Source organism: Pseudophryne corroboree, chromosome 4 (assembly GCF_028390025.1).
Source record: "Pseudophryne corroboree isolate aPseCor3 chromosome 4, aPseCor3.hap2, whole genome shotgun sequence".
NCBI classification, from domain to species: domain Eukaryota; kingdom Metazoa; phylum Chordata; class Amphibia; order Anura; family Myobatrachidae; genus Pseudophryne; species Pseudophryne corroboree.
In genome coordinates, this window is record NC_086447.1 from 85,021,580 (window position 1) to 85,040,751 (window position 19,172).

At 51.0% G+C, this 19,172-nt stretch overlaps 1 protein-coding gene across 1 annotated transcript in view; it reads right to left on the minus strand.

The window, feature by feature from the left end:
* CLIC5 (chloride intracellular channel 5) overlaps positions 1-19,172 on the minus strand; it is a 278,748-nt gene that overhangs the window by 204,875 nt on the left and 54,701 nt on the right. The gene's annotated exons all lie outside the window — the stretch shown is intronic.

Consider the following 19,172-nt stretch of genomic DNA (forward strand, 5'->3'; position numbering starts at 1 on the left):
ACATACAGATTGGAGCACACACTATAGTGTCCCCCCTTCCTCTTACCTTACAGGCTGGGTAGTAGTGGTCACCCTGCAGCAGCTCCTCCCTACCTATCTCCCAGGTGAAGGCAGGACTCAGGGGTCAGGCTGTAGTCTGTACTGTATACACACGCAGTGCCGTAACTAGGCATTTTAGCGCTGTGTGCCAGAAACGACATTGGCGCCCCCCCCCCCATGCAAGATAGGGGCAGTGCGCGCCGTAGGCACGCAAAAATATATATAGGGGCGTGGCTTCATGGGGAAGGGGCATGGCCACAAAATAATAGCAATTCATACTACGGTGCACAGTAGTCTACATTATTCAAATTACGCTGCACAGTAGCGCCACTACACCAGGTAGAGCCCCTTTTATACATTACAGCAGACAGCGTCCCCCTTTTCTCTAACGTCCTAAGTGGATGCTGGGGACTCCGTAAGGACCATGGGGATTAGCGGCTCCGCAGGAGACTGGGCACAAAAGTAAAGCTTTAGAACTACCTGGTGTGCACTGGCTCCTCCCCCTATGACCCTCCTCCAAGCCTCAGTTAGATTTTTGTGCCCGAACGAGAAGGGTGCACACTAGGTGGCTCTCCTGAGCTGCTTAGTGAAAAGTTTAGTTTTAGGTTTTTTATTTTCAGTGAGACCTGCTGGCAACAGGCTCACTGCATCGACGGACTAAGGGGAGAAGAAGCGAACTCACCTGCGTGCAGAGTGGATTGGGCTTCTTAGGCTACTGGACATTAGCTCCAGAGGGACGATCACAGGCCCAGCCATGGATGGGTCCCAGAGCCGCGCCGCCGGCCCCCTTACAGAGCCAGAAGACAGAAGAGGTCCGGAAAATCGGCGGCAGAAGACGTCCTGTCTTCACCAAGGTAGCGCACAGCACTGCAGCTGTGCGCCATTGCTCCTCAGCACACTTCACACTTCGGTCACTGAGGGTGCAGGGCGCTAGGGGGGGCGCCCTGAGCAGCAATAAAAACACCTTGGCTGGCGAAAATACATCACATATAGCCCCCAGGGCTATATGGATGAATTTTAACCCCTGCCAGAATCCATAAAAAAGCAGGAGAAAAGTCCGCGAAAAAGGGGCGGAGCCTACCTCCTCAGCACACTGGCGCCATTTTCCCTCACAGCTCAGTTGGAGGGAAGCTCCCCTGGCTCTCCCCTGCAGTCACTACACTACAGAAAGGGTTAAAAAAGAGAGGGGGGCACTAATTAGGCGCAGTATTAACAATACAGCAGCTATAAGGGGAAAAACACTTATATAAGGTTATCCCTGTATATATATAGCGCTCTGGTGTGTGCTGGCATACTCTCCCTCTGTCTCCCCAAAGGGCTAGTGGGGTCCTGTCCTCTATCAGAGCATTCCCTGTGTGTGTGCTGTGTGTCGGTACGTTTGTGTCGACATGTATGAGGAGAAAAATGATGTGGAGACGGAGCAGATTGCCTGTAATAGTGATGTCACCCACTAGGGGGTCGACACCTGAGTGGATGAACTGTTGGAAGGAATTACGTGACAGTGTCAGCTCTGTATAAAAGACAGTGGTTGACATGAGACAGCCGGCTACTCAGCTTGTGCCTGTCCAGACGTCTCATAGGCCGTCAGGGGCTCTAAAGCGCCCGTTACCTCAGATGGCAGATATAGACGCCGACACGGATACTGACTCCAGTGTCGACGGTGAAGAGACAAATGTGACTTCCAGTAGGGCCACACGTTACATGATTGAGGCAATGAAAAATGTTTTACACATTTCTGATAATACGAGTACCACCAAAAAGGGGTATTATGTTCGGTGAGGAAAAACTACCTGTAGTTTTCCTGAATCTGAGAAATTAAATGAGGTGTGTGATGATGCGTGGGTTTCCCCCGATAACAACTGATAATCTCTAAAATGTTATTGGCATTATATCCTTTCCCGCCAGAGGTTAGGGTGCGTTGGGAAACACCCCCCAGGGTGGATAAAGCGCTCACACGCTTGTAAGAACAAGGGCTCTACCCTCTCCTGAGATGGCCGCCCTTAAGGATCCTGCTGATAGAAAGCAGGAGGGTATCCTAAAATGTATTTACACACATACTGGTGTTATACTGCGACCAGCAATCGCCTCAGCCTGGATGTGCAGTGCTGGGTTGGCGTGGTCGGATTCCCTGACTGAAAATATTGATACCCTAGATAGGGACAGTATATTATTATTGCCTATAGAGCATTTGAAAGATGAATTTCTATATATGCGTGATGCACAGCGGAATATTTGCCGACTGGCATCAAGTCTAAGTGCGTTGTCCATTTCTACCAGTAGAGGGTTATGGACACGACAGTGGTCAGGTGATGCGGATTCCAAACGGCATTTGGAAGTATTGCCTTATTAAGGGGAGGAGTTATTTGGGGTCGGTCTTTCAGACCTGGTGGCCACGGCAACAGCTGGGAAATCCACGTTTGTACCCCAGGTCGCCTCTCAACATGAGAAGACGCCGTATTATCAGGCGCAGTCTTTTCGTGGGCAAGCGGGCGAAATGTTCCTCATTTCTGCCCCGTAACAGAGGGAGAGGAAAAAGGCTGCAGAAATCAGCCAGTTCCCGGGAACAGAAACCCTCTCCCGCCTCTGCCAAGCCCTCAGTATGACGCTGGGGCTTTACAAGCAGAATCAGGCACGGTGGGGGCCCGTCTCAATGAATTTCAGCGCGCAGTGGGCTCACTCGCAAGTAGACCCCTGGATCCTTCAGGTGATATCTCAGGGGTACAAATTGGAATTCGAGACGTCTCCCCCTCGCCGTTTCCTAAAGTCGGCTTTACCGATGTCTCCTTCTGACAATCAAGGTACCCCTCCTGCAACAGGGAACGGGGTATTATTCCACACTGTTGTGGTACCGAAGCCGGACGGCTCGGTGAGACCGATTCTAAATCTAAAATCTTTGAACACTTACATACAGAGGTTCAAATTCAAGATTGAGTCACTCAGAGCAGTGATTGCGAACCTGGAAGAAGGGGACTACATGATGTCTCGGGACATCAAGGATGCTTACCTTCATGTCCCAATTTACCCTTCTCACCAAGGGTACCTCAGGTTTATGGTACAGAACTGTCACTATCAGTTCAGACGCTGCCGTATGGATGGTCCACGGCACCCCGGGTCTTTACCAAGGTAATGGCCGAAATGATGATACTCCTTCGAAGGAAGGGAATTTTAGTTATCCCTTACTTGGACGATTCCCTGATAAGGGTAAGATCCAGGGAACAGTTGGAGGTCGGTGTAGCACTATCTCAGGTAGTGTTGCGGCAGCACGATTGGATTCTCAATATTCCAAAATCGCAGCTGATTCCGACGACTCGTCTTCTGTTCTTAGGGATGATCCTGGACACAGTTCAGAAAAAGGTGTTTCTCCCGGAGGAGAAAGTCAGGGAGTTATCCGAGCTAGTCGGGAACCTCCTATAACCGAGCCAAGTCTCAGTACATCAATGAAATGGTTCTGGGAAAAATGGTGGCTTCCTATGAAGCAATCCCATGCGGCAGATTCCACGCAAGAACTTTCCAGTGGGACCTGCTGGACAAATGGTCTGGGTCGCATCTTCAGATGCATCAGCGGATAACCCTGTCACCAAGCACAAGGGTGTCTCTCCTGTGGTGGTTGCAGAGTGCTCATCTTCTAGAGGGCCGCACATTCAGGACTGGGTCCTGGTGACCACGGATGCCAGCCTGCGAGGCTGGGGAGCAGTCACACAGGGAAGGAATTTCCAGAGCTTATGGTCAAGCCTGGAGACATCACTTCACATAAATATCCTGAAGCTAAGGGCCATTTACAATGCTCTAAGCTCAGCAAGACCTCTGCTTCAAAGTAACCCGGAGTTGATCCATTCGGACAACATCACGGCAGTCACCCACGTAAACAGACAGGGTGACACAAGAAGCAGAAGGGCAATGGCAGAAGCTGCAAGGATTCTTCGCTGGGCGGAAAATCATGTGATAGCACTGTCAACAGTATTCATTCCGGGAGTGGACAACTGGGAAGCAGACTTCCTCAGCAGACACGACCTCCACCCGGGAGAGTGGGGACTTCACCCAGAAGTCTTCCACATGTTTATAAAACTCGACAAGTATTGCGCCAGGTCAAGGGACCCTCAGGCAATAGCTGTAGACGCTCTGGTAAAACAGTGGGTGTACCAGTCAGTGTATGTGTTCCCTCCTCTGCCTCTCATAACCAAGGTACTGAGAATTATAAGATGGAGAGGAGTAAGCACTATATTCGTGGCTCCGGATTGGCCAAGAAGGACTTGGTAACCGGAACTTCAAGAGATGCTCACGGAGGATCCGTGGCCTCTACCTCTAAGAAGGGACCTGCTCCAGCAAGGACCCTGTCTGTTCCAAGACTTACCGCGGCTGCGTTTAACGGCAGGGCGGTTGAACGCCGGATCCTGAAGGAAAAAGGCATTCCGGATGAAGTCATCCCTATCCTGATCAAAGCCAGGAAAGATATAACCGCAAAACATTATCACCGCATTTGGCGAAATATGTTGCGTGGTGCGAGGACAGTAAGGCCCCGACGGAGGAATTTTCAACCAGGTCGATTCCTACATTTCCTGCAACAGGAGTGTCTATGGGCCTGAAATGGGGGTCCATTAAGGTTCAAATTTCGGCCCTGTAAATTTTCTTCCAAAAAGAACTAGCTTCAGTCCCTGAAGTTCAGACGTTTGTGAAAGGGGTACTGTATATACAGCCTCCTTTTGTGCCTCCAGTGGCACCTTGGGATCTAAATGTAGTTTTTTGGTTCCAAAAGTCACATTGGTTTGAACCACTTAAAAATGTGGAGTTAAAATATCTCACATGGAAAGTGGTCATGCTGTTGGCCCTGGCCTGGGCCAGGTGCGTGTCAGAATTGGCGGCTTTATCCTGTAAAAGCCCTCATCTGATTTTCCATTCGGACAGGGGGAATTGAGGACTTGTCCTCAGTTTCTCCCTAAGGTGGTTTTCAGCGTTTCACCTGAATCAACCTATTGTGGTGCCTGCGGCTACTAGGGACTTGGAGGACTCCAAGTTGCTAGACGTTGTCAGAGCCCTGGAAATATAGGTTTCCAGGACGGCTGGAGTCAGAAAATCTGACTCGTTGTTTATTCTGTATGCACCCAACAAGCTGGGTGCTCCTGCTTCTAAGCAGACTATTGCTCGTTGGATTTGTAGTACAATTCAGCTTGCACATTCTGTGGCAGGCCTGCCACAGCCAAAATCTGTAAAAGCCCATTCCACAAGGAAGGTGGGCTCATCTTGGGCGGCTGCCCAAGGGGTCTCGGCTTTACAACTTTGCCGAGCAGCTACTTGGTCAGGAGCAAATACGTTTGTAAAATTCTACAAATTTGATACCCTGGCTGAGGAGGACCTGGAGTTCTCTCATTTGGTGCTGCAGAGTCATCCGCACTCTCCCGCCCGTTTGGGAGCTTTGGTATAATCCCCATGGTCCTTACGGAGTCCCCAGCATCCACTTAGGACGTTAGAGAAAATAAGAATTTACTTACCGATAATTCTATTTCTCGTAGTCCGTAGTGGATGCTGGGCGCCCATCCCAAGTGCGGATTGTCTGCAATACTGGTACATAGTTATTGTTACCAAAAAATCGGGTTATTGCTGTAGTGAGCCATCTTTTCTAGAGGCTCCTCTGTTATCATGCTGTTAACTGGGTTTAGATCACAAGTTATATGGTGTGATTGGTGTGGCTGGTATGAGTCTTACCCGGGATTCAAAATCCTTCCTTATTGTGTATGCTCGTCCGGGCACGGTATCCTAACTGAGGCTTGGAGGAGGGTCATAGGGGGAGGAGCCAGTGCACACCAGGTAGTTCTAAAGCTTTACTTTTGTGCCCAGTCTCCTGCGGAGCCGCTAATCCCCATGGTCCTTACGGAGTCCCCAGCATCCACTACGGACTACGAGAAATAGAATTATCGGTAAGTAAATTCTTATTTTTACACATTACAGCAGACATTCCCCCTTTTTACACATTACGGCAGACAGCGTCCCCTTTTTACACATTACGGCAGACAGCGTCCCCTTTTTTACACATTACGGCAGACAGCGTCCCCCTTTTTTACACATTACAGCAGACAGCGTCCCCTTTTTACACATTACGGCAGACAGCGTCCCCCTTTTTACACATTACGGCAGACAGCGTCCCCTTTTTACACATCACGGCAGACAGCGTCCCCATTTTTACACAGTACGGCAGACAGCGTCCCCCTTTTTACACATTACGGCAGACAGCGCCCCCCTTTTACACATTACAGCAGACAGCGTCCCCGTTTTTACACATTACGGCAGACGGTGTCCCCCTTTATGCACATTGCAGCAGCCAGCGTCTCCCTTTTTACACATTGCGGCAGCCAGTCCCCCTTTTTACACATTGCGGCAGCCAGGCCCCCTTTTTACATATTACGGCAGACGGTGTCCCCCTTTTTACACATTGCGGCAGCCAGTCCCCCTTTTTACACATTGCGGCAGCCAGGCCCCCTTTTTACATATTACGGCAGACGGTGTCCCCCTTTTTACACATTGCGGCAGCCAGTCCCCCTTTTTACACATTATGGCAGACGGTGTCCCCCTGAGAGAGAGAGAGAAAGAGAGAGCGAGAGAGATATACTTACCATCTCTCCGCTGACAGGCTCCTCGTGCTGGCAGCTCCCTCGGTGCAGACATTGGACAAGGAGGAGGAGGGAGGGGGACTGGAGCCGCAGCAGCGCTATTTCATTGGTAGTAAGCGCAGCTGCAGCTGTCCCCTCTCCTTCCGTATTGGCTGCCCGGCGCTGCTGTGGATGCTGGGATGGAGGAACCGCATCCCAGCATCCACAGCAGTGGCGGGCAGCCAATACGGAAGGAGAAAGGAGTGCTGCAGGAGTCCCCCTCCTTCTCCGCTGCCCGGCGCTGCTCTCTCCTCCACAGCGCGGCGGCGGCGCACAACACACACAGCAGAGGCGGCATGTAATGAGTCAATTTGACTCATTACATGCCGCTGGTCGTTGCACCCTCAGGGCAACTGCGCTGTGTGCCAGGCCCACCTGGCACACACGTAGTTACGGCCCTGTACACACACGCACCCCTGCTTGGAACAGCCAAGAATGTGCACAACTGATTGTCACCGTTAATTAAATCACCCCATTGAATGTACCAATGTATTGGATATAGGGGATATTATGGGTTCAATATATCCCATCCTTTTATTCTCAGGAAGGAAATTTTACACCATGTGAGGCTAAAGAGGAAACCGTCAGGTTGTGGGTCTTGTTGCGCTTTCTAAACATCCTAGTGATATTTGGTGGACCCCTTTCATTCAAAGTAACCCTTTGTTAACTCTAAAACCAGGAAATAAAGACACGGAGACTTGATTTTGGCAGAAAAATTGCTAGCTATTTATTTGACCCTAACCATAGCAAACCTGTAATTGAAAACTTTGTTAAGATGCCGAATCAGCCGGCATAATGGTGGCAGAAAAAAGAACGGCTCTATTAAACTACCGCTAACCTTAAAATGGTAAAATCACCAAACATCCTACACACTATCACGACCGGTAATAGGTGTCAACTCAACCCCCACAGTGACTTCCCACCGCTGACGGGTGCCCTGCCGCTGCCTCCCGGATGGGTGGTCGAGCGGCCAATAAGTCGATGGAGGTGAGTGCACCTAAACCATATAACTCTGAAAATTACTACCTCTAAACAATACAACTACAAACTGCCGTTCTTTTCCGCCGATAAATAGCCAACGATGAATCCAGCCAACAATTAAACGCCAATGCACTCCGTGCCAAAACCTCTACCCATAGGGCGGGAGGGCGGGAAGGCAATTCACCAGCAAAGAGACCACAAAATGGCCTAGCCTGTCCTATATATATTAACCCTCCCCTTTTCCTAAGGCTGTACTTCCTCACAGCTAGGTCCACCCCTCACAAGATGTTTAACTCATTCCTTTCCTATGTAGTCAATTCTCTCTCCTTCTGGACCAACACAACACACATTTATGGAATGTTGCACTTTGTGAACCCTGAACCTGTGTCTTATTTCCACAGTACTAACTACCACATCTCAAAATCATAAAGTATCCCCGCCTGACACAATATTTAGTGCGCAGCAATATAAAGTCTGTAAATACATATATGTATTTTTAACGTGTTTGTTTTAGTAATATACCAAGATGACCACTACATAGCTATTTTACAGCAAGTGGAAGGGAATTCTGTAACACAATCCTGTCACTGAAATAGCATCATTGCGCAATGTATTACAGTAACTGCTGTATTCCACCAGAGGGCAGTGTTTCCTATGATACTGAAACATTAAATCCCCACTTTCTGTAATGCATATAGGGGGTCATTCCGAGTTGTTCGCTCGTTGTCGATTTTCACTATGCTGTGATTTGTTGCAAACTGCGCATGCGCAAGGCACGCAGGGCGCATGTGCTTAGTTATTTAACTAAAAACTTACCAGATTTGCTGTGGATTCTGCGGCGCTTTTCAGTCGCTCTGCTGATCGGTAAATGATTGACAGGAAAGGGGCGTTTCTGGGCGGCAACTCAGCGTTTTCCGGGAGTGTGCTAAAAAACGCAGGCGTGTCAGGGAAAAACGTGGGAGTGTCTGGAGAAACGGGGGAGTGGCTGGCCGAACGCAGGGCGTGTTTGTGACGTCAAACCAGGAACTAAACGGACTGAGCTGATCGCAGTCTAGGCGTAGGTCTGGAGCTACTCAGAAACTGCTAAGAATTATTTAGTAGCAATTCTGCTAAGCTAAGATACACTCCCAGAGGGCGGCGGCCTAGCGTGTGCGCACAGGCAGATCCTGGTCTACGATGACGCTCACAGTGCCCCGAATGCCGCTGCGTGATTGCCATGCGTGTCTGTCCTACTTTCTGGACGTTCCAAAGCCAGTGGCAGTTACTTTGCCCAACAGCGTGATTTCACGGGACATACTGAGTAACCCCAGAGTTACTCAGATGTCCATTGGTCACACAGATGACCCGACGCTGCGTCTGCGGATGCAGCAGCAGATCACAGAAGACGCCTCATGCAGCTATGACATATTTTTGCACAGCCGCTGCGTATCAGAGGCGTAACTAAGGGGGGTCGAGCAGGGCACGTGCCCTAGCCGCCGTCGCACGCCCAGCAGGGGGGGGCACCGCCGGCCAGGGCATTATGCTCACCCGCCCCCGCTACATACTTGCCGACACTCCTGCCTCCCATTTCCCTGGCCCGTCTGCCCCGCTGCCACGGAAAGTGCCTCCAATCCCCCAGCCCCATGTTAAATCCGGGTCATGCATGTGTGACCCTTGACGCGATGGGTGCGGAGCTTGATACGGCCATACACCGCGGCGCAGGCCGCGTAGCCGCATACCTATGCCTACAAGCAGTGATCTCCCTCCCACTCACCCACCAGTGCAGGTCAGGCTCAGGCATGGAGATCATGGGATGACAGCACCGGCGCCAGCAGCAGCGGCTCCCCGTCCCCCCTCCCGCCCCTGCACATTGGGAGCAGCGGGCAGTGAGATATCTGGGAGGGGGAGTGATAGAACAGGCCAGACATGGAGAGCCGCTCTGGCAGGAAGATTGAGCTTGGAGGTGGCTGGAGAAGGAGTGTCTGGACCCAAGGTGAGTGTGTGGTTCTACTCACAGCGTGTCTATGTGTGTGCATAGTCTGGAATTGGCCCCTGTGTAACTGTAGGCTGGCACTTACCCATGTATGTGTGTGTAGGGTGGCACTGACCAGTGTGTGTGTGTGTGTGTGTGTGTGTGTGTGTGTGTGTGTGTGTGTGTGTGTGTATGTAGGGTGGCGATGGTGTGCTGAGTGACGACATGGGATAGGTGATGGTGTGCTGAGTGACGACATGGGATAGGTGATGGCGTGCTGAGTGACGACACAGGGGATTGGTGATGGTTTGGTGACTGACGACGCAGGGGATAGGTGATGGTGTGCTGAGTGATGACACGGGATAGGTGATGGTGTGCTGAGTGATGACACGGGATAGGTGATGGTGTGCTGAGTGACAACGCCCCTGTGTAACTGTAGGCTGGCACTTACCCATGTATGTGTGTGTAGGGTGGCACTGACCAGTGTGTGTGTGTGTGTGTGTGTGTGTGTGTGTGTGTGTGTGTGTGTGTGTGTGTATGTAGGGTGGCGATGGTGTGCTGAGTGACGACACAGGGGATTGGTGATGGTTTGGTGACTGACGACACAGGGTTTAGGTGATGGTGTGCTGAGTGACGACACAGGGGATTGGTGATGGTTTGGTGACTGACGACGCAGGGGATAGGTGATGGTGTGCTGAGTGATGACACGGGATAGGTGATGGTGTGCTGAGTGATGACACGGGATAGGTGATGGTGTGCTGAGTGACAACGCAGGGGATAGGTGATGGTGTGCTGAGTGATGACACAGGGGATAGGTGATGGTGTGCTGAGTGATGACGCAGGGGATAGGTGATGGTGTGCTAAATGACGACACAGGGGATAGGTGATGGTGTGCTGAGTGATGACACAGGGGATAGGTGATGGTGTGCTGAGTGACGACGCAGGGGATAGGTGATGATGTGCTGAGTGACGACACAGGGGATAGGTGATGGTGTGCTGAGTGACAACGCAGGGGACAGGTGATGGTGTGCTGAGTGACGACACAGGGGATAGGTGATGGTGTGCTGAGTGACGACATGGGATAGGTGATGGTGTGCTGAGTGACGACATGGGATAGGTGATGGTGTGCTGAGTGACGACACAGGGTTTAGGTGATGCTGCGCTGAGTGACGACACAGGGGATTGGTGATGGTTTGGTGACTGACGACACAGGGTTTAGGTGATGGTGTGCTGAGTGACGACACAGGGGATTGGTGATGGTTTGGTGACTGACGACGCAGGGGATAGGTGATGGTGTGCTGAGTGACGACATGGGATAGGTGATGGTGTGCTGAGTGACGACATGGGATAGGTGATGGTGTGCTGAGTGACGACACAGGGGATAGGTGATGGTGTGCTGAGTGACAACGCAGGGGACAGGTGATGGTGTGCTGAGTGACGACACAGGGGATAGGTGATGGTGTGCTGAGTGACGACACAGGGGATAGGTGATGGTGTGCTTAGTGACGGCGCAGGGGACAGGTGATGGTGTGCTGAGTGACGACACAAGGGATAGGTGATGGTGTGCTGAGTGACGACACAGGGGATAGGTGATGGTGTGCTGAGTGATGACACAGGGGATAGGTGATGGTGTGCTGAATGACGACGCAGGGGATAGGTGATGGTGTGCTGAGTGACGACACAGGGGATAGGTGATGGTGTGCTGAGTGACAACGCAGGGGACAGGTGATGGTGTGCTGAGTGACGACACAGGGGATAGGTGATGGTGTGCTGAGTGACGACACAGGGGATAGGTGATGGTGTGCTTAGTGACGGCGCAGGGGACAGGTGATGGTGTGCTGAGTGACGACACAGGGGATAGGTGATGGTGTGCTGAGTGATGACACAGGGGATAGGTGATGGTGTGCTGAGTGATGACACAGGGGATAGGTGATGGTGTGCTGAGTGACGACGCAGGGGATAGGTGATGGTGTGCTGAGTGACGACACAGGGGATAGGTGATGGTGTGCTTAGTGACGGTGCAGGGGACAGGTGATGGTGTGCTGAGTGACGACACAGGGGATAGGTGATGGTGTGCTGAGTGACGACACAGGGGATAGGTGATGGTGTGCTGAGTGACGACACAGGGGAAGATGGTATGGCTGAGTAACTGCGCAGGGTGGGTGATGATGTACTGAGTGACTGCGCAGTGTGGGTGGTGATGTGCTGAGTGAATGCGCAGGGTGGGTGATGATGTGCTGAGTGACGACACAGGGGATTGGGGATGGTTTGGTGACTGACGACACAGGGGATAGGTGATGGTGTGGCTGAGAGACACGGGGGAGATGGCGTGGCTGAGAGACGCGGGGGGCAGGATGTGAGTCTGGTGGAACCGCTGTTGTACAATGCTGACTTTGTTAATATTCCTACACAACCAGGCATCTTCTGGACCATGTGATTTCCTACATGAATAGTGCATACCGACTGAAGACGCCGTCTGCCTTAGAGGATACATTTCTCCAGAGGTTCCACATTGTGAGAAACCATCATACTGGTAAGGTGCGTGTGCAATTGAAAAGAATGTTTCAATTGTGACGCAAAACAGGTAGCGTGTCAGGTCGGCGCGGCCCATTTGCAGTGGCCATACCCCCTCTGGTGCGTGATCATGCCCGGCGCGCGCACATAGCTTACTTTATGAATCTTTGGAAGGGGGGGGGGGGGGGGGGGGGTGCCATTCATAATCTTGCCTTGGGCTCCAAAAAACCTTGTTACGCCTCTGCTGCGTATAAAGAAGCTTGATACTGCTCATTGAGATGTGCTGCCATTTCCAGAGGCAGTCATTTATTAACCATTAGGCGTGCCCTCTCAGGTAGCCAGTGTGCCATTCCGCTCACATACCACGGCAGGAGCACATTTCTACCAATCTTATTTTACTGCTGAAAGTCCATTTTTAAATGAGTCTAGTTTTGAAAGGAATGTAAATGTGTAAATGAAATAAATGACTCATTACTTTATTCTAACAAAATACCAGCGACCTTTGCTCTCTGTGTGGATACGCAAATCACAAATTAGCCCTTTGCTATCTCCTGCTCCAACCTGCCCTTAACTAACTTTTTTTATGACTTGTCCGCCATAAGTATGGCAGGTAAGCACAGTTTTCCCTTAATAAGTCATGACGGCATCTGCCAATGGTAATCTGTTATCGCCTGGTGGTAAGGAGGCTATCGCCATAGGTAGGCACTGCTGAAGGGGCCCCTGTCCCAAATATTTTTGAGAGACACCTCCCGGCAGCTGTTATTAAATGTACGCCTCATAATAGTGCCCTAGTTCTTTTTCTGAACCATAGCAGTGCCCTAGTAAATATTATGCCCCATAGCAGTGCTCTAGTAAATATTATGCCCCATAGCAGTGCCCTAGTAAATATTATGCCCCATAGCAGTGCTCTAGTAAATATTATGCCCCATAGCAGTGCCCTAGTAAATATTATGCCCCATAGCAGTGCTCTAGTAAATATTATGCCCCATAGCAGTGCCCTAGTTAATATTATGCCCCATAGCAGTGCCCTAGTAAATATTATGCTCCATAGCAGTGCCCTAGTTAATATTATGCTCCATAGCAGTGCCCTAGTAAATATTATGCCCCATAGCAGTGCCCTAGTAAATATTATGCCCCATAGCAGTGCCCTAGTAAATATTATGCCCCATAGCAGTGCCCTAGTAAATATTATGCCCCATAGCAGTGCCCTAGTTAATATTATGCCCCATAGCAGTGCCCAGAGGCGGATTGGCCATAGGGTTTACAGGGAAGATTCCCGGTGGGCCGACGCACCCTTGGTGGTGGTGGTGGTGGTGGTGGGGGGGGGGGGGGGGGCTGTTTTGTTTAAGGACACGTGGTCCTTTTTATAGACATAATGAATAAGATGCAAAATAATTTGCATATATGAAAATGACTTTGCCACTTAGCCTGTGATTGCAGATGATCTAGTGTATGCTCTGTCTGCCTGCTTGGCTGACATATCAGATTGAGTGAATAGTGATTGGGATACGGTTGGTGTAATAAGCAAGAAAATATATCTTTCTAAAGAATTATATAGTTTCCTAAATTCTGAAGGTGTATCATATAATGTGCTCATAAAATTGAATTTTATTTCTTTTTAACTTCCCCCTTGATGCTGGACATGCCCACTATCTGGAAAGTCTTGGGGGAAGGGTGCTGCTGCCATGGCCCATGGCTAGACTTACACCTCTGGTGCTGCCCATGTGGGGCCACTAGTACAAATTTTTCCAGGGCCGCTTTTTGTTCCCAATCCGCCCCTGGCAGTACCCTAGTAAATATTATGCCCCATAGCAGTGCCCTAGTAAATATTATGCCCCATAGCAGTGCCCTAGTAAATATTATGCCCCATAGCAGCACCCTAGTAAATATTATGCCCCATAGCAGCGCCCTAGTAAATATTATGCCCCATAGCAGTGCCCTAGTAAATATTATGCCCCATAGCAGCGCCCTGGTAAATATTATGCCCCATAGCAGTGCCCTAGTAAATATTATGCCCCATAGCAGTGCCCTAGTAAATATTATGCCCCATAGCAGTGCTCTAGTAAATATTATGCCCCATAGCAGCGCCCTTAATTATTTTATGAATCATCGTAGTTCTCTAGTTTACATGGTGTCACACTGCAGGGTTACCAGTACACATTATGCCACACAGTGTCCCCAATTCACATTATGTCATACAGGGCCCCAATTCATATTATGTAACATTATAGTGCCCTCCACATTACAATGAACAGATCAGATTATGACACATTGCAGTGCCCTCAAGTCCATATTATGCCATAGTACAGTGGTGTTGGGTATTGGGTGCCAGCGGCCGGGATCCCGACCGCTAGAATGCTGGAAGGGGGGCGAGCGCGATGAAGCCCCTTGCGGGCTCGCAGCGCTTGCCACAGGTTCTATTCCCACTTTATGGGTGTAGTGGACACCCGCGAGTGGGAATAATCCCTGTTAGCCGAGATTCCAGCTGGCGGCATTGCCAGTGGTCGGGATTCTGGCGTCAGTAACCTGACCGCCATGATCTCCACTGCCAGCAATGTAACTACATCCCATACAGTGCCCCTTACTATTATAACATCCACTACACACTCCTATCACTGAAAATGTAATGTCACACAATTCATGGTGGGTGTGCAATTGGTATGCAACTTTATAACCCGGGAGCAGGCCCCCTAAGCCTCTGGGCCCCATAGCAATGACACCCCTTGTACCCACTCTAGTTATACCTATGTGTACAGCTGTACATCTTCATGTGCAAGGACTGAGATGCCGACTTTGAGCATCTTTATATGCTGAAATACAGCTTGGTGAGTCTTTGGATTCAGCCATCAGTTGCACCATCTTTGTGCGTCAGATTAGCCACTTCCCAGTCACCGCCTAGGAACACACAGCACATTTCCAACACACTTCTGAGACTGTGCGTCTCAATCGCAGCTGCGCCTCTTTGCATACACACCGTGGGACTTATGCACTGTGTGACTTTTTAAAGCCTTGGACACAGGCGCAGCTGGAAAACATCGACCAGTTGCAGGAATATCGGCATAGAGAGTATAACTCAGAACCAGGCCCATACTGTGACACGGAGACTTAGTTACACTAGGGGGTGGTCTTCAGGTTGCCGGCTGTCGGGATCCCGGCGCACAGTATACCGGCGCCGGAATCCCGACAGCCGGCATACCGACACTTTTTCTCCCTCGTGGGGGTCCACGACCCCCCTGGAGGGAGAATAAATAGCGTTGTGCCACCGTGCCCGCAGCGTGGCGAGCGAAGCGAGCCCGCAAGGGGCTCATTTGCGCTTGCCACGCTGTCAGTATGTCGGCGGTTGGGCTTCCGGCGCCGGTATGCTGGTCGCCGGGAGCCCAGCCGCCGGCATACCATACTACACCCACACTAGGAAAAACAAGTAACCTTGATTTACTACTGAAACTTTGATAACTGGGCCAACTTACGGCAATCAGACATTCCGACGTAATCAGTTAGTGCACCAATTATTATGAGTCAGTGATACTTCAGAAAGTACAGTGTCACAGATTAAATAAGAGCAACTACTGCCTAAATAAACACATCCCTACCAATACATCGCATAGCAACTATCGCTGAGGATGTATTGTATAATCAGAGAGGTCTGGGACGCTGCCAACACTGAGGCGGAATTCCAGAGTTCTGTCGCTGTCTGTCGCTGTGCACAGTGCGCAAGTCCAGGATTGGCCAATCATCTAGATGCTGAAGCTACTGTAAGAGGCCGATACGGGGCCCAGAGGTGTAGGGCTCTGTTGGGGGTTGGCTTTCTACCGAGTCCAAAAAATGATATTGAAAACTGCTGATGCTTTTTTTGATATACACCCATGACACTCCCACAAGTCAGGGGGGTTCTACGCACTTTCTTTGCCACCATTCAGTTCCTGTCCTGAAATGACCTATTTCACGGAAAGGGCCGTCTGTGTGGAACCGTGCAGGCATGATCTGCAGCTGTAATGTGGCGTTATAACTTTAATCATCATAGTAAAGTCAAAAAGTTATAATGCAAACATGAGTACAATGCTTTATATCACAGTACAGCTATACACATCTTGACAGCATTGTTATCTACATATCCCTTAAAAATTACGGAGCAGGGGTGTTGAACAGCTATGCACGATCATATAGGGTTTAGATATTGGTAAATTGCCTATAGCATACCTCCCAACTTAGAAGGGGGAGGAGAGGGACCCCTGCACGGCGAAGCCGCGCGTGACCCGAAAAGGGGGCGTGGAAGGGGCGTGGTATCTGCAGAGTGGGCGTGGTCGGGCAGCTGGGCAGCCCCCTGCTCCCCTCCCAGCATTGAATAGATGCCCTGCGTATTCAGAGCATAGCAGCGGGTGATCAAAGCCTCCCCCAACTGCCCCCCCCCCCCCGCGCGGGACACTGCGACCCGCGGGAGAGACAACAGGACAGTGTCCGAATAGCAGGACTGTCCCGCTGAAATCGGGACAGTTGGGAGGTACGCATAGATTCTCAGATTCGGTCCACAGAACCCCACACAGCTGACATTTCCCAGGTCACCCGGCAGGTGCACAGGTGTACTCATTACTCACTGACACATTTTAAAAGATCCACAGGTGGCGCTAAATAATTCCTTTGTGATTCTAGTGCTGGAAGTGGGGCCGTTTATAGCGGGAATATCAGCTGTGCAGACTGTTCACAGCTCTAATTAGTGCATTCATTTCTGCACTGAGCGTCTGCTGAGTACCCTAACAATCCCCCTTTCTTCTTATTGGTGAAGAGCGGGATAGAGGAGGGCTGGCTCAAGGACTGTTCAAATCGCCACGCCATAGACCCACCGCCGCTAGGACCTGAGACCGCCGGTGAGAGGGATCTTTTTACTCTTGAATCCCCCTGCAGCCAAGCCCCCCACACACACACACACATGTCCGCCAGCCAGCTAGTTAGAATTGTTGGAAATTGAAGCCAGCGGCTCTACTATAATGATACAGCTGATGGTTGGAGTACGATACAGAGGGAAGAAGGGAGTGAGAGGTGCAGGGGTGATAGAGGGAAGGAGGGAGTGAGAGGTGCAGGGGTGACAGGGAGAAGGAGTGAGAGGTGCAGGGGTGATAGAAGAAAGGAGGGAGGGAGAGGTGCAGTGGGTGATAGAGGGAAGGAGGGAGAGGTGCAGGGGTGATAGAGGGAAGGAGAGGTGTAGGGAAGGATGGAGAGGTGCAGGGGAAATAGAGGGAAGGAGAGGTGCAGGGGTGATTTGAGGTAATAAGGGAGTGAGAGGTGCAGGGGTGATAGAGGGAAGGAGGAGGGGAGAGGTGCAGGGGTGATAGAGGGAAAGAGGGAGGGAGAGATGCAGTGGTCATAGAGGGAAGAAGGGAGGGAGAGGTGCAGCGGTGATAGAGGGAAGGAGGGAGTGAGAGATGCAGGGGTGATAGGGAGAAGGAGTGAGAGGTGAGACCTGAGACCGCGGGTGAGAGGTGAGAGGGATCTTTTTATACTTGAATCCCCCCGCAGCCAAGTCCCACACATACACACACACACACACGTCCGCCAGCCAGCTAGTTAGAATTGTTGGAAACTGAAGCCAGCGGCTCTACTATAATGATACAGCTGATGGTTGGAGTACGATACAGAGGGAAGAAGGGAGTGAGAGGTGCAGGGGTCATAGAGGAAAGAAGAGAGGGAGAGGTGCAGGGGTGATAGAGGGAAGGAGGGAGTGAGAGATGCAGGGGTGATCGGGAGAAGGAGTGAGAGGTGCAGGGGTGATAGAGGGAAGGAGGGAGTGAGAGGTGCAGGCGTGATAGAGGGAAGAAGGGAGGGAGAGGCTATGGGGTGATAAAGGGAAGAAGGGAGTGAACGGTGCAGGAGTGATAGAGGGAAGAAGGGAGTGAGCAGCACAGGGTGATAGAGGAAAGGATTGAGGGAGATGTGCAGGGGTGATAGAGGGAAGAAGGGAGTAAGAGGTGCAGGAGTGATAGAGGGAAGGAGGGAGGGAAAAGTGCAGTGGGTGAATGAGGGAAGGAGGAAGGGAGAGGTGCAGGGGTGATAGAGGGAAGGAGAGGTGTAGGGAAGGAGGGAGAGGTGCAGGGGTAATAGAGAATAGGAGAGGTGCAGGGGTGATTTGAGGGAAGAAGGGAGTGAGAGGTACAGGGGTGATAGAGGGAAGGAGGAGGGGAGAGGTGCAGGGGTGATAGAGGGAAAGAGGGAGGGAGAGATGCAGGGGTCATAGAAGGAAGAAGGGAGGGAGAGGTGCAGGGATGATCGAAGGAAGGAGGGAGTAAGAGATGCAGGGGTGATAGCGGGAAGAAGGGGGTGAGAGGTACAGGGGTGATAGAGGGAAGAAGGGATAGAGAGGCTAAGGGGTGATAAAGGGAAGAAGGGAGTGAACAGCGAAGGAGTGATAGAGGGAAGAAGGGAGTGAACAGCACAGGTTGATAGAGGGAAGGAGGGAGGGAGAGGTGCAGGGGTGATAGATGGAAGAAGAAAGTGAGAGGCTCAGGGTTGATAAAGGGAAAACGGGAGTGAACGGTGCAGGAGAGATAGAGGAAAGAAGTGAGTGAGCAGCACAGGGTGATAGAGGGAAGGAGGGAGGGAGAGGCACACAGGTGATGGAGGGAACAAGGGATTGAGAGGTGCAGGGGTGATAAAGGGAAGGAAATGAGAGGTGCAGGGGTGATAGAGGGAAGGACAGGTGCAGGGGTGATAGAGGGAAGGAGAGGTGCAGGGGTGATAGAGGAAAGAATGGAGTGAAAGGTGCAGGGGTGATAGAGGAAAGGAGGGAGGGAGAGGTGCAGGGGTGATAGAGGGAAGAAGGAAGGGAGAGGTGCAGGGGTGATAGAGGGAAGAAAGGAGTGAGAGGTGCAGGGGTGATAGAGGGAAGGAGGGATAGAGATGTTCAGGGGTGATAGAGGGAAGAAGGGAGTGAGAGGTGCAGGGGTGATAGAGGGAAGGAGAGATAGAGATGTTCAGAGGTGATAGAGGAAAGAAGGGAGTGAGAGGTGTAGGGGTGATAGAGGGAAGAAGGGAGTAAGAGATGCATGGGTAATAGA